Source organism: Kogia breviceps, chromosome 3 (assembly GCF_026419965.1).
Source record: "Kogia breviceps isolate mKogBre1 chromosome 3, mKogBre1 haplotype 1, whole genome shotgun sequence".
NCBI lineage: Eukaryota > Metazoa > Chordata > Mammalia > Artiodactyla > Physeteridae > Kogia > Kogia breviceps.
Genome location: NC_081312.1, coordinates 51,968,714 through 51,983,992, shown reverse-complemented (window position 1 = coordinate 51,983,992; position 15,279 = coordinate 51,968,714).

Below are 15,279 nucleotides of genomic sequence, written 5' to 3'. Positions count from 1 at the left end.
GTCTTGGTGCAATAAAAGACCCTGAATAGCCAAAGCAATCTTGAGAAAGAAAAACGGAGCTGGATGAATCAGGCTCCCTGACTTCAGACTATACCACAAAGCTACAGTAATCAAGACAACATACTGGCACAAAAACAGAAATATAGATCAATGGAACAGGATAGAAAACCCAGAGATAAACCTACGCATGTGTGGTCACCTTATCTATGATAAAGGAGACAAGAATATACAATGGAGAAAAGACAGCCTCTTCAATAAGTCGTGCAGGGAAAACTGGACACGTACATGTAAAAGAATGAAATTAGAACAATCCCTAACACCATACACAAAAATAAACTCAAAATGGATTAAAGACCTAAATGTAAGGCCAGACACTATAAAACTCTTACAGGAAAACACAAGCAAAACACTCTATGACAAATCACAGCAAGATCCTTTTTGACCCACCTCCTAGAGAAATGGAAATAAAAATAAACAAATAGGACCAATGAAACTTAAAAGCTTTTGCACAGCAGAGGAAACCATAAACAATATGAAAAGACAACCCTCAGAATGAGAGAAAATATTTACAAATGAAGCAACTGACAAAGGATTAATCTCCAAAATATACAAGCAGCTCATGCAGCTCAATATCAAAAAAACAAACAACCCAATCCAAAACTGGGCAGAAGTCCTAAACAGACATTTCTCCAAAGAATATGTACAGTTTGCCAACAAACACATGCAAGGATGCTCAACATCACTAATCATTAGAGAAATGCAAATCAAAACTACAATGAGGTATCACCTCACACTAGTCAGAATGGCCATCATCAAAAAATCTACAAACAATACATGCTGGAGAGGATGTGGAGAAAAGGGAACCCTCTGGCACTGTTGGTGGGAATGTAAATTGATACAGCCACTATGGGAAACAGTATGGAGGTTCCTTAAAAAAATAAAAATAGAACTACCCATATGACCCAGCAATCCCACTACTGTGCATATACCCTGAGAAAACCACAATTCAAAAAGAGTCATGTACCACAATATTTATTGCAGCACTATTTACAGTAGCCAGGACATGGAAGCAACCTAAGTGTCCACCAACGGATGAATGGATAAAGAAGATGTGGTGCATATATACAATGTAATATTACTCAGCCATAGAAAGAAGTGAAAATGAGTTATTTGTAGTGAGGTGGATGGACATAGGGACGGTCATACAGAGTGAAGTAAGTCAGAAAGAGAAAAACAAATACCATATGCTCACACATATATGAATCTAAACAAAATCGTTCTGAAAAACTAGGAGCAGGACAGGAATAAAGACAGACATAGAGAATGGACTTGAGGACACAGGGAGGGGGAAGGGTAAGCTGGGATGAAGTGAGAGAGTGGCATGGACATATATACACTACCAAATGTAAAATAGATAGCTAGTGGGAAGCAGACGCATAGCACAGGGACATCAGCTCAGTGCTTTGTGTCCTCCTAGAGAGGTAGAATAGGGAGGGTGGCAGGGAGACGCAAGAGGGAAGAGATATGGGGATATATGTATATGTATAACTGATTCACTTTGTTATACAGCAACAAGTAACACCGTGATGTAAAGCAATTATAGTCCAATAAAGATGTTTTTAAAAAAAAGAACAGGTTCCTTACAAATAAATCTCCACATTTTATTATTTAAAAATGTATAGATTTTAGATTAAATACAAGAAAAATTGTAAAATGAAACTTAAAAATTAGAAAAAATTAATATCTCTATATTATCTAGATAAATTGTCATTGTATAAGTAAACCATGTGCTATAAATGTTGGGTTTATTTTAAATTTTATATTTTAACTTGGATGTTAATGGAAGTATATTCTTAGCTACTTGGTGCACCATGTGGTTGGATTCTACTTTGTATCTACTAGTTAAAGGAACTGAGTTTTAAAAAAATACTTTGTATAAATTGAATATCTAGGTTTAACCACCCCTTCCCCAAATTTTTCAAAGGCGGTTGGGATAAGTTACATATTACAAATCTTTACTTGTTTCAATATTTTTATCTTCAGGTACCGTTATACTTCCCTTAAATTAATCCTTTCTCCTAAAGGAGTGTTAGCTACATTTCTGACCAATACGTGCCCCTACTTAAACAGAGAGATTTAAAGTTGTTGTATGCAGCAAGTTACAAGTTATTTTGCAGTAAAAGAATTTCGATGAAAAGCAAAATAATTTTGATAGTGTTAAATACCTGATGCTAGTAAATAAATACCCTTAGAATTAGGGTAAATATATGGACACTCAGAAGCATGGAGTCACAAAAACGGAACTACTTCTTCAGTTATGTGCTAATGATAGTATTTCGGTCTTAAGAATCATACACTGTCCTGTTGAATCAGACCTTAAGTGGTACAGTATATTTTTTACTTCATGCAGTTATCAGGGGAGAGAGATGATGAAAAAGGTGAGATACAGTTTAATGTCTGCTTTCTGGAAGGTGAAAATAGAATCTGCTTTAAAGATTTATCCCAGATAGCAGCCTGTTCCCATTTTCTCTGTGAATTCTTCCTGGTATTATATATCCTCTTTTGATCTGGGGAAGAACTGACAAGTCTGATATTTATTTTCATGTCTCTGAGCAAGCTTAGTTAGTGGCCTCGTATGGGTACAAACTAAAAGCAATTTAATTTGTTTAGGTGACTTGTTATATAGTTGATTGGGAGAAGTCATCACCAGCAAAGGAAAAGCCGTATATTCAGTGAACGTCTTTTCATCATAATCACTATTTTTATGGACTAAAATGACAATGAGATTGCTTTACATGGGAGTACTGTCTCCGGTATATTATGATCTTAATGTCATCACAGACCTGAAACTTTGTAGTTTATATATCTAACTACATTTGCTTCTTTTCCAACTCTGTAGTACTTCCATGGGAACAGAAAAATGATTAAAATTCTGATTATTTATATGAACAAAACAAAACAAAAATCTTCAAAATTAAAATTGAGAGAGAAATTGAATCCTGTAAGAGAGTATTCATTTATATTCAAAGAATGATAATAATCTTCAGTCTTTGTGCATGAGATCTAAAATTCAATCAGTAACTCACCTTAACAACAGAATCCAAAAATGAAAAGGCAAAATAGATTTTTTCCAAGATAACCACTTGCTGCTATTGATCAAAGCTTGATCTAGGTTTATATACTATTGACAAGCTGCAGATAGGATTTTATAGATTATTCAATGTAAATGTAATTTACCAAATGTTTTGGTAATGTTTTCTGTTAGCTATCACTCTTGCTTGTAACATGAGCAAACACAGCAACTGTTCTTTCTTCTGTTGTGATAATCATGCTCCAAAGAATGAGCATCTTTAGGCAAGGACGTGATTCACTTCTTTGTTTATATGCCAGACAAATGCAAGTCATTTGCTACTATGAAGTGTGTAGGTACTTCCTACCTGCTGCTTACTTAAATCCAGCTTCATGGACATCAGTGTTTAATATTATTTGTTTTAGGTTTGGGATTTTAAGACATTGCTGATACAAAGGTGTCAAAACTGTAGTGATGCCAGAAAATGTCACTTTTATTTTTGCAATGGACATGAAAAACTGTATGAAAAACCTGATTTATAGTTCTTTTCTTTACCTCTTCTGAATTTAGGGCCTCTGTGTTGAGGAAGTCCGTGAGCCTCAGGGGCCAAACCAGAGTTGCAGAAATATCTGGGGTGTTTGAGGCCAGGGTGAGAAAAACTTCCATGTACTGTAAGATGTCCTACAAAACACAGGGAAGAGGCAGGGGCATCTTTCTCTTCTTCTGTAACTAAATCTTGCCATTGTTCCCCTAGAATAAGCTATAGAAATATTTTCAGATGAGGTATACAGCACGTTAAAAACCAGAAGTCATCATTTGAGAGCCTGTCCTCATATTTGATGCCCCGGCTATGTTGTTTTCCCGCTGTCCCTGGCTCTTGTAATGTGTCTTTCCTGAAAGGCCTGCATGCAGTCCTCTCCCTTAGACCTCAGTGCTGGTTGCTCTGAGAGATGACTGCTGATCTTTTTAGTTCTAAAGGCTCCCCAAAGTGAATTCTAAATACATACATCACCCACATTTTAAGTCATATCACCCCAGACATAATTCCCACATTTGGTTAAAATCCATTTGCAGTTTTCACATGATAGGTGATATAATAGATAGTTATACAAGATTATCTTTATCATGTAAAAATTTGAGCTTCCTTTTAAAAAAGATCTCAATAAATACATAAATCCATACAATATATGAACCTACATACATTCTTTGGTGGTGTGTTGAGGAGTCCATTAAAGAGGAACTGGCTGAAAATAAAGTCCTGAAACCCTCAGCTGAATTCCTTTCCATTTCACAGTCAAGAGTAAGGGGATGAGAGTTTCAAATCAGGAAATAAATGAGGAAAGTAGGGCTTGGTTTTTATTCGGAAGAGACGGTTAATGAAGTCTGGGGTTGTCAGGAGGCTCATGGATGGATCTAGCCATATTGATTGAATTCTTGTTCTTTCTTCCCAGATAACCAGGGGTCTCTATTAGTCTTGGAGGTTTGGATTTGTCACATATCTAGTATCAAATGTTGTGATTTATGGTTGAACAATAGCCATATAAATACTTTCTAGAAGAGTGATGATGTCCTTAAGTTACCATACTTATTTTCATTTAAAATTTATCCTGGAAAAAATGTGGTAAAAAAATGTTAGTGCCAGATTTTTCATAATTCATACCTACAAAGTAGCAAATGAAAGAAAATACTGGCTTAAGTATCATGGCATTAAAGTTCACCTTTCTGTCTCTTACATAGGAAATCATGAGTAAGATACACTCTGCCTAAGCAATCTTAATCTTAGGTCTTAGGTCAGAAATATATTGGCTTGGGCCAAAAGCCTAAGCAAAACTTTTAAAACAAAGAGAATCTATTTTGATATCTAGGATCAATTATAAAGTTTGAGGTATATTCGAGTAATAGTGAATTTTTGAGTATGAGAATATATAATGTCTCAGTATAAATTTAATCAAATAAATTATTTTTATTATCAAAAATAGCTATTTTGGAAGCAGCCAAGGAAAGACACAGTTATTGATATGTATGCTTTACAGTTTATAATTGTTCTACAATTGTTACTGATAAATGCTAGCTAAAACCATCCCACCTCCCCACAAGGAAACTTTAGATGGTTTTAATTAATATAGAAAATACAAAAGTAAGATGTGATGTGCTATAACTCATGAGTTCTGTAATGTAGATTCATAGGGATGAATGTCATCTGCCTTTGTCTGAAGACAAATTACTGAAAACATGGATCTGAGCTTGGAAAATGTGAAACTTGATAGGTTAGTGATCAACTATGATCATTTTAAATTATTCAGTGTTAATGAGAGAAGCTTATATTTCCCAATTTAGCAAGAATTTTAAATCTAGGACATGATTATGGTGATTAATATAACATTCCCTTTTATTTGTAATGAAATCAGTTAGAAAAACGTTATGGTTCTTATCAACCCAATTTACGCAATTCGCTTATTGCATACGGCACAATTTTGAAATGATTCTTAATTTAAGTGTGTATGTATGTGATTTTTAATTCTTAAGATTTTTACAGCCATATGAAATAGACTCTAACAGAGGGAGGTTCTTTTTCACCATAGCACAAGAGGGAAAGAGAAAAGTTTTATGAGAAAAACTTTGCATAAGGTTTCCAGTGCATTAATTAATTTGTCTATTTCAATATTAGACATTGCTCTAGCATTCCATAAAGGGTTTGGAGTTGTTATAAAAGTTCTAAGCCAGGATCAATCAAGTGGCTGCCTTTTGGGTAGCTACATATTTAAGTAAACTGAGACACTATTTATATATTCCCATCCTATTGAGAATCTCAAAGTGTGGCATTCCTACAAAGTTTTCAGAAGTTTTGTAAAACACCAGGAGCAGGTTTCATAGTGAGAAAGCACGGCAGCTGTGGGTAACTTGATCAAATCCCATGGTGTGATAGTTTCCTTATAAAATTCCTTCACTACTTAAACTGATTTTAAAGGTAGATTTTATTTTCTGCTTTTGTTTAAGTGTTTAAGTTTATTTAAACACTTTTGTTTAAGTGTTAATTTAATTTTGTTTAACATTTGAAGAAGATGCAATATTTATAAATCAGTTTCAAATTTTAAAAAAATAGAAAATAAAAAGTTAAATACATTATCTTTGACTACTGATCATTTTCAGTATTAAATATCAGTTCAACCTTGGATGTTCTAACTTCTGAGAATTTACATAGACGGTTTAATGAGAAGAAATACCCCTCTCATTTCTCTTACCCAATATGTGTAACATGATTTTCCAGTCAATTTTTATTAATTTTTGAGGGGCATTTAAAAATAGACCTGGAAATAATAACTAAAGTCATGTGTTTGAGTACCGCTCATTATAAAGAAACTGAGAAAGTTGTTAAATAGGCCTTAAGCATCTTCATCGTAAGCATAAGCAACATATCTTGGTATCTTCATTTGAATATACTTAATAAAAGCAAGCCAATATTCAAAAGATTGGAAATAAAGTTGTGATTTTGAAGTGTTCTTGTGGAGTTGCCTTTAAAGTTCAATATTTAACATACATTTTTTCTTGATTCTATATTATCACCTGGGAAACACATTTTCCCAAAGGGTAGAGGGGAGAAGACCCTCCCCAGCATCCCTATCGTTGCAGCACCCCTTGCTGGAGTGTGCACATCTTGATTTCCAGGACACAGCTGCATTTCTGGCTGTGTGGTCTATATGAATTTTGGTTTGTCACCTTTTTGCAAGCAGCATACAGAAGTATCATACGCCCAGGGACTTGGTAACTCTACCATCTAGATGCACAGATTGTATCTTTCTAAATAGCAGAAACAGAAGCCATGTAGTTGCAATGATCTGCTTCCCTTGTTTTCACACCTGGAATAAATATTCTTTATCATTTTGAGAGAACAGATATATCTTAGGGTAGAAATACAAATAGCACAGGGCCATATGTACTGTTTTAACAGTAATCCAAGAGTTTAGGGTGTGAACTAAAAAGTCAAGTTTAATCAGAGTCTGGCCATTCATCCTGCAGTTGCACAGTGAGGGTATCTTAGTAGGAAAAAGGTGAAGCCATCTCATCTCGTTTCCTCAAGGATGGAACAGTGAGAAGCAAAAGGGATCTTGCCAACTGCTATAGGAATGTGGGTTTCATCTAATCAAGAGGATTACTCAGAACTGAATCTTGAATCCAAACACACATATGATCCATGAGCTAAATGTTCATGTTTCCAAAGCAAAGGGAAACAATACACTCAGTCCAAGATTTGAGCGGTTAAGGAATTTATGTTTAGGAAACCTGGAGGGTAGTCCCAAATAAATGAAGTTCAAATAGGAATGGATAATAGTTCTGGGGTCATCCCAGACTGCAGATTGTAACATGGGCCAATGAACCAGAACCATTTTAAGGCTAAAAGTGTCTAAGTGCCTCCTGTTTAAATTCATTTCATGAAGCCACAAATGCGGTTGCCTATAATGAAGGATTGGATATGCTAGTGAGGAGCCAAAGTTGGAAACTTTGTGTTAGACTCTGCCTAATTCCTTATCTTGTCATATGTTTTTCACAGGTAGGTAGAGGTGCTCAGCTCCCATTAGCAGGTTCAGACCAGCTTTGTCTCTGGAACCAATCCTGAATTTTGATAGTAAGAAATATAGCAACCTAAGTCTTAAAATTAAGTTATCCAGACTCCAAGTCAATCTTCTTCTATATTTAAAGCTCTATATTTGACTTGTGATTTATTTAGCAGGTCCCCTTTTCTTATTGTCTCCAGCTACTGGGTAACTATACTTTTCCCAGAGACAAACTGTCTTGATTTTTGATCAGTAGCTCAGACTCTTTAGGACTAAGCCCTTGTCTAAATTAGAGATCACCTATCTCTAAACCTCAATGCAGTGGTCAGGGGATTGTTGACAGAGCTTAAAAATGCAGGCATTGTGTTGACATAGACTTATAAGACATCATCATTTGGCATCATGCTTCCCATATGAGGAACACCAGTGTCAATGCATTACTTGGGTGTATGTTTGGATGTTGTGTATGGTCTATCAGTGTGGAGCTTCTCCTGGCATCTGTACCACGTTCAGTAACTATGTTCCATTTCATGGTTTGTCCCATTGGCTACAGACCATTATGATGAACCAGAGCATTTAATTCACATAACATATAACATTATGCTGCCATTCTATTTATTTCCTTTTTATATAAAGCTGATGATGGTCCTCTCTGAAATAACTACAAAAGACCAATATTTGTGTGGCCTAATGAAAACTGGAATTTATTACACTTCTGTTCATAAAATTTTCCCTTGTTTAGTCAACAATACTTATTGGAGAACCAATTGTATTATAGATGACAGGGGTGAAAAGGTGAATTTGGACACATTATTTTTAAGCAATTTACATTATTGTGGAAGAGGCTTAGAAATAATTATGTTACGATATGACAAGTGTTTATAAAAATGATAAATACATGCTAGGTAGTGGCAAAGGGGGTTACCAGTTTCTGCTGGAGGGGCTGGTACTAACAAATGTTGATTGTTTTGTCACTTCTACTCAGTGCTGCTTTGTTATTCAGGATAACAAATGAATTAAAGAACCCCTGCATGACATTACACATTTCTTTATATATCTAAAACCTATTTCCTTGCCACATTTTTAAAGCCATTTCAAATTTTCTAAAATTACATGCTATGTTCTTGCCATGCTTGTGATATTTGAGTAATCTTCTCAGTTTTAAAAATACCTTTTTATAGCTGAGTAATATTCTGTTGTATATATGTGCCACATCTTCTTTATCCATTCATCCAATGATGAACACTTAGGTTGCTTCCATCTCCTGACTATTGTAAATAGAGCTGCAATGAATATTTTGGTACATGACTTTTTGAATTATGGTTTTCTCAGGGTATATGCCCAGTAGTGGGATTGCTGGCTCGTATGGTAGTTCTATTTGTAGTTTTTTAAGCAACCTCCATACTGTTCTCCATAGTGGCTGATGGACCTAGAGTCTGTCATACAGAGTGAAGTAAGTCAGAAAGAGAAAGACAAATACCGTATGCTAACACATATATATGGAATCTAAGAAAAAAAAATGTCATGAAGAACCTAGGGGTAAGAAGGGAATAAAGACACAGACCTACTATAGAATGGACTTGAGGATATAGAGAGGGGGAAGGGTAATCTGTGACAAAGTGAGAGAGTGGCATGGACATATATACACTACCAAACATAAAATAGATAGCTAGTGGGAAGCAGCCACATAGCATAGGGAGATCATCTCGGTGGTTTGTGACCACCTAGAGGGGTGGGATAGAGAGGGTGGGAGGGAGGGAGATGCAAGAGGGAAGAGAGATGGGAACATATGTATATATATAAGTGATTCACTTTGTTATAAAGCAGAAACTAACACACCATTGTAAAGCAATTATACTCCAATAAAGATGTTAAAGAAAAAGCTTTATCAAATACGATTTTCATGCTGTCTGATATTTTTGAGACTATAGTCAACCCTAATGTCCTCAGCTTTGTTATAATCAAAACTGAAATATTTATAGAAAATAACATGATGAACTTTTACATATTTTAGTCACTCTGCTCAATTTAAAATAATATTTCCTTGACATGCTAGAAGAGATTTATCATCATAGCACATTCCAAATCAAGTTGATACAGCAGTTTTCTCCTAACCTTTTCAAAATCACCTTATTTCTTAACAGAGTTTTCTTGCACTTCAGGAGATAGGCAACTGTGTGAAGTTATCTTGGGAGCAGACTAAAAACCCCATCCTAAGCAAGGAGCCCGGTGACCTGAGTTAATTGGATGCCCATCCTGAGAACTCTGTATAGTGAGATGTGTTAATTGCATTGCCTTATCACAATATAATGATGCAATTAACTTGTATCACAACTGTGGACTGTTTGTTAGCACACATTTTTATTTCAAAGATATCAATACCCACAAAGACTAGCACACATTCTGTCTAGCAAGATTAGACATATAATTGTGCTGAAATGTGCTTTCTAGTGGATATTCAATCTCTAGTGACCATGATCTTTGAAAAAAAAATGTTCTCAGCATGAAGAGACAATAAAGGAAAATGATTCTCTTGAAAAATTTAAGCCATTTACATACTTTTTTCTTGCTCAGCAATTCTACAGCTAGTGCTCCTAGTTCAGCAAACATTTTCTTTCCGCTTTCGGCGTGCTTGCCTTCAAGCTCCTGCACAACTTTCCTTCTTTATAAGTTTTCGATATCTATGTAATTAGCCAGAGGGCTTTAATTTTCTTAGTAGAAACTGTAGAGAAAATTAACAGCAGTATTTTGTATTTATAGGGGTAGTAATTTTACTATAATTCCAGTGTTCTGAATATCACATCTCTGAAAAAAAGACACAGGTGGAAAATAAGTCTACCCTGTACTTGTTTCTTCATGTGGAGAAAAATATCTGTATATTCACTGCAACCAGTAGAAGCTGCCGTGATTGTCATGGCCCCTAACCTTGCTGTCATTGTCAAGGAAGCAAGGTTAGGGGTCATAAGGATTGCTACCATAATGTTCTTTCCTTATTGTTTTGAACAATGTGGGGCTGATAGCAGTACCAAGAATAGTAATAGCACATTTGAAGTTAGCGTTTTCTTGATGCTCCAGATGTGGAGGAAGATTCTGCATGTGTACATATACAGCCTTGTATCTTCATGGCTCTGCAAAAAGCAATTAGATTTAAGCAAGTGCATTATGCATTTTCCCTCTCCTGGCAAAATCACTATGATTTAATATAATTATGTTACTATCCACAAGTAAGCACCTCTTCCATCTGTTTTCCACAAAGACTGTGCATTCAGCAAATAGTCTTGGGTAGCTAAAGGATCTCAAGAACTGCTCCACAGATAAGCCTTTCCAGATGCCTGCAAATATCCAGGTGTAAGGCACTTGCTGTCTCCTTTCATCAGTCATAAATTTGTACATCCTGACCTTCAGGAAATTTAAATTCAGCTTTTAGTTACCCATAATTTTTTGAAGTTATTTGGTCAACTTTTCTTGGTTTAAAAAAAAAAAAGGTTAAATTGTGCTTTTCCTTGTGATTTCCTTGCTGCTTTTCCCACTCTGATTTTTGTCTTCTGTGTTGTTCTGGGAAGGCATGTGTTAGATTAGTCTTTCATTTCATCCTTGTCTGTACTTACTACATTCCATAACATGGAGCCCTGAGAAGTGCATTGCTTTATGGATGATGAGATATGTTCATTAAACATGGATTCTGAAAGCCATTATGTAATTTTATCCTGATATCATAAATAATTAAAAGTAAATAAGGAAGAGAAGTAATTTTCCTCACTATCATTTAGTCACAAGGAGTACGTAATTTCATGCTGAGTTGTATTTGTTTCTGCCCATGAGTACTTAAGCCAGTAAAATACTCTTTCAGGAATTATTGAGGAACCATCTCACTACCAATCAGAATTATAATGTTGGGTGTAATTAATGAACAACTTGAATCAAGATGTCATTAGGTGATTTGGGGATAAAATGAATTAATTATGGTGAATAATTCATTTTTTTCCAATACAATAGAGGTATCTTTTTGTGAAAGAAATTCACAAAATATATGCCTATTTCTGTGTTAAGGAATCCTGGAAGGAAATAAATTTTTCCTCTCAAGAGTTGGTGGTTTCTGGGCTTCCCTGGTGGCTCAGTGGTTGAGAGTCTGCCTGCCGATTCAGGGGACACGGGTTCGTGCCCTGGTCTGGGAAGATCCCACGTGCCGCGGAGCGGCTGGGCCCCTGAGCCATGGCCGCTGAGCTTGCGTGTCCGGAGCCTGTGCTCCGCAACGGGAGAGGCCACAACAGTGAGAGGCCCGCGTACTGCAAAAAATAAATAAAATAAAATAAAATAAAAAGAGTTGGTGGCTTCTGCCAAGTCTTTCCCTGGTTTTATAGGAGGCAGAGAAATAAGCCAATGAGAGGTAAAGAAAATTATTGATGCTTTTGATCTGTAAAATTCGGGCACTGTCCATATTTATTAATGCCACATGCTAAATCTGCTTTCGTCCTTTTCAATTATGGTTAATTGACAATAAGCAGATTTTGATTTCTTGGCATCTCTAACATTAAGATCAAGAGATTTAAGACAGATCTCTTATAGTCTTTTATATAATTTATGATAAAGTATTTTATTATATAGCATATAATATATACATGTATATCCATATAGTCTCTAATATATTTATATACATATATATGTATGTGTTATATGTATATACATATATAGTTGTATGGTCTCATGGCTGAGAAATAAGTTAAATGACTGTGAATGGCATGATATATGAAACATGTTGGACTGAATATAAAATATATATTTGCATGGTCTCAAAGGTGACGAGTGGGGCTGAATGGCTTGAATATATATGTCCCTTTTGCTGATATACAAGCCTTGCACACTCAGTTTCCTACCTATAGCACCAATTGCATCATGTATGCTTAAGAAGCAGCTTCCTCAGGGCTTGCCTGGTGGCACAGTGGTAGCGAGTCCGCCTGCCGATTCAGGGGACGCGGGTTTGTGCCCCGGTCCGTGAAGATCCCACATGCCGCAGAGAGGTTGGGCCCGTGAGCCATGGCCGCTGAGCCTGCGCGTCCAGAGCCTGTGCTCCGCAACGGGAGAGGCCACAGCAGTGAGAGGCCCGCGTACCGCAAAAAAAAAAAAAAAAAAAAAAGAAGCAGCTTCCTCAGATGCATGCCCAATTATCATAAAATATTCTGTGGGGAAAAGAGATGTTACATAGAAAATAAATTTGGCTGTGTATATTAATGCCACTACCTTGATCAATACAAGTTAATAGGTGTTCTAGCCTACTAAGTAAACAGTATATGAGGGCAGAATTATAATTACCTGGGATTAGGCCAAGAAAGAATTCACTATATAATTTAGCAACACATTCAACACTTTACTAAGGGATCCAGGTTTGAAGATTTTCTTTTAATTACTAATTTTGGTATGTTCCATATAATATTTGTAGTTCCTCTAATGACATAACATCAAAATTATTACATTGAGAAGTCATTGAAAAGAGCCCTGGATTTCTCTTGTTTGTTTCCAAATTGTCATAGGATGCAGATTTCCACAGATTTATTTACTCTTAAATTTATTTACTCTTAAATTTCTTTCTATAGCATTCCTTTTATTATTATTATTATTTTTTTAATTTAAAGGGTGTCCCCTGTGCTCCACTGCTGCATGTCCAGATCCTATAAACTGTCCAGGTCCCAGTGGAAGTTCTGCTCAACCTTGAACTCTTTAGTATTCCTCTTGGTTGGAAGTAATCTCTCTCTTCTCAGAAAGTCTTCATACTTGACCTTTCCTCTTAGGTTCTGGTGCTTGTACTGTATGCTTATCATTTACCAGCATTCTTGAATATATTAATTGCATTTTTAAAAATTATAAAGTCTAATGTAAAACTTTACTCTTTGGTTTTGATGAACATCCTATGATTAGGTAACATGTTGACATAAGAGGAAGCTAGGTGAAGAGTACATAGGAAATTTCTGTTCTAGTTTTGCAAGTCTTCTGTGAGTTCAATTAAAAAAAATTTTTTTAACATCTTTATTGGAGTATAATTGCTTTACAGTGGTGTGTTAGTTTCTGCTGTATAACAGAGTGAATCAGTTATATATATACATATATGCCCATATCTCTTCCCTCTTGCATCTCCCTCCCTCCCACCCTCTTTATCCCACCCCTCGAGGTGGTCACAAAGCACCGAGCTGATCTCCCTATGCTATGCGGCTGCTTCCCACTAGCTATCTATTTTACATTTGGTAGTGTATATATGTCCATGTCACTCTCTCACTTTGTCCCAGCTTCCCCTTCCCCTTCCCAACATCCTCAAGTCCATGCTCTAGTAGGTCTGCGTCTTTATTCCCATCTTGCTCCTATGTTCTTCATGACCTTTTTTTTTTTTTTTTAGATTCCATATATATGTGTTAGCATATGGTATTTGTTTTTCTCTTTCTGACTTACTTCACTCTGTATGACGGACTCTAGGTCTATCCACCTCACTACAAATAACTCAGTTTCATTTCTTTTTATGGCTTAGTAATATTCCATTGTATATATGTGCCACATCTTCTTTATCCATTCATCTGTCAATGGACACTTACGTTGCTTCCATGTCCTGCCTATTGTAAATAGAGCTGCAGTGAACATGGTGGTACACAACTCTTTTTGAATTGTGGTTTTCTCAGGGTATATGCCCAGTAGTGGGATTTCTGGGTCATATGGTAGTTCTATTTAAACAATCTTTTTAATAGAACACATGATTAGTTGTTATACTTAACTTGAGCAGAATGTTTGAGGTCAGCCAAGTGATGGTGTTATGTAATTACAGGTCTGCAAAAATGTACAATCAAGAGGATAAATAATAAATCTCAGACCAGAGACTTTGTCAGCTTTCCCTGAACCTATAAAATAAAGGTGGAACTGATAAAAGCTCTAAAACACTACAAAAGATAAAGATAAAGATCCCTCATTTCAACATTTTTGTCAATCCACAACTTTCTTGAGATCATTTGCCGACCAATAGTCCTTTCCCAAGCATTTTTTTTTTTCTTTCAGACCAAATTTAGGCCACTAAAATCTTTGAGAAAAGGTAAATATATTTGAATAAATTGTTAAGGAGAGCAAAAAGGAGTTTTGTTTTAATGAAACTCCATAGCTTTGCCTTAACTTTTCCTTGTAATAAACATCTATTTAAAGGGAAATGAGAATTTTTAAAAAAGGATTGATTAATTCAGAGTTTAGAAAATAAGTTTACAAATTCCACATACAGTGACAAAAAAAAAATGTGACATCTGCAGTTGATCCATTCATTAAAAGAAGACAATCTGTGCAGCCCATTTCTGTAACTGTTTTGCAGACTGGATAAACTTTTCATTCTCATAAAATAGAGATAGGCTGTTTGGTTTATTGGTTAATACTGCACAAGCAGAATGGTCCTATGTTCGCCAGCCCACAAACCCCATAGATATTTATCCACTCACGGCAGTGCCAGACTGCTGCATTATTTCAGCAAGTGACGTTTCCTTGATGAAAAAACAGCAGCTGCTCACTCAAAATAAACTTGTTTCTGTTTATACTGTCAGCAGAAAGCTGTTTTAAAAAATCATTAGATGCATCATGCTTTTGCAGTATGTTAAATTGTGAAACTAAAAAATCATTCCTGAAAGATAAGCACCATGC